Source organism: Penaeus monodon, chromosome 25 (assembly GCF_015228065.2).
Source record: "Penaeus monodon isolate SGIC_2016 chromosome 25, NSTDA_Pmon_1, whole genome shotgun sequence".
Lineage (NCBI taxonomy): Eukaryota > Metazoa > Arthropoda > Malacostraca > Decapoda > Penaeidae > Penaeus > Penaeus monodon.
The window spans coordinates 22,098,357-22,099,033 of record NC_051410.1 but is presented as its reverse complement, the minus strand read 5'-3'; positions in this window follow the sequence as shown (position 1 = coordinate 22,099,033).

Here is a 677-nt window from a genome sequence, read left to right as displayed (position 1 = left end):
GCATTCTGATACCAAGTCTAGAGTTAAACATAACGCACATATACTTGCTACTTTTGGCCAGCACTTTTTATCCACGGGAGTCCCACTTTAACACCATGAATATGAATTCAGTCGACATAAAATATGAAAAGCACAAGAGAGGTCATCAAAAAAGCAGCAAAAGAAAAACAAACCTGTTGAAACAAAGTAAACCGGCTATATTTTCAAACCCATTTCATCCATGCCTCCAGCCAACAACAGCCTGCAGTTCGGTTGTGTAGATACCAGCCAACATCACTTTACAGAAATTAAAAATTAATTAAAGAAAATATTTAGATCCTAAGAGATGATATTTGCAAGGTTAAAGTATTTCATAGTTTATAAAACTAGGTCATAGTACCAAGTGATTATGCCAATAAGTTACGACAAAGTTGTTCCAATAACCTCGAAGATTTTCAGTTATTGTTGACATAAAGCAGATGAGTTCAATGGATATAAATTACATCAAACTTCAGTAGTCTACGGGTACTTTTTAAAAGTCTGCAATGAATGTGACTAGTCACTTATAGACAGGAAAAAAAAATACCCCATTAATGATTATTCACAATTACCAAGAACACTTACCCATTTTTGAGAAAATACATATCCTTAGTATATCTATCTATTTAAATGCATATAGATGATTCCATCTCTATGGT